Below are 988 nucleotides of genomic sequence, written 5' to 3'. Positions count from 1 at the left end.
ATATACATATGCTTATGTACACAACTGTATATATAGTTATATACACAACTATATATGGAGTCCTGTTGTGGCACTGTGGGCTAATGTGTCAGACTACAAAGTCATTTGAACTGCAAAGTCAGTGGTTCAAGCTCATCAGCTGCTCCTTGGAAACCCTATACAGGGTCTCTATGGGTCAGAATCGACTCAACAGTACCTAACAACAACAATAACATACATATATACACAACAAAACATCTGGCATTTCAACTATTATATATGTTGCTATACATATATGGCAACAATAAAAGAAAGAAAGAAAGAAATTTATTTAAAATAATCAGATGAAGAGAAGTTTAAAGCAAAAACATGGGGAGGGTTAATGCACCATTTGAACTGCAAGGTCTGTAGAGCCATGCTTTCAACATTTGACAACAACAACAACACTAACAAACTCCAAGGTCAAAACTCGATTCCAGGAGGACTTCTGGCGCTTCCCTGACCTGGCGGCACAGGTATGCAGACTCCAGAGAATACGGGGGTGGTATTTCACAGGGAGGCCCCGGCCTGGTAGACAGACAGCCTTGGGGCAAATATAAAACATTAGGCCTTAATATTTTGAGTTTGCTTTTTTAAAAGGAGGTACAAGCATTTTGAGCCTCTACCCGCCTGCGTTTAGTTCCCACCCCGGGGACTGCCCCACCCATTGCAGAGCGTGGAGCTCAGGGCTTGAGCGGAGCCGTTCAGAGGGCAGACGCTCCAGGAGAGCTAGTGGGGCCACAGGAACTAGCGTGATCCATCCCGAGGGGGGGTGGGCCTCATTGCCACATTGGGCATTGTCGGCATGGATATAGGGCAAATCGGGGTGCTCATGGCACAGGGAAACAGAGAGAGGCATTGTAGACGTCATCAGACACAGCCGTGCCATCTGCCTGCCCCCACCCTCAGCTTTTTCGGCCTAGGCCGGCCCTCTGCCCAGCCTCCAAGCCTCAGGCCCGCCCATCAAGGC

This window comes from Chrysochloris asiatica, unplaced genomic scaffold, assembly GCF_000296735.1.
Source record: "Chrysochloris asiatica unplaced genomic scaffold, ChrAsi1.0 scaffold00354, whole genome shotgun sequence".
NCBI lineage: Eukaryota > Metazoa > Chordata > Mammalia > Afrosoricida > Chrysochloridae > Chrysochloris > Chrysochloris asiatica.
The sequence above is the reverse complement of the archived record's forward strand: the minus strand, read 5'-3'. Positions refer to the sequence as shown.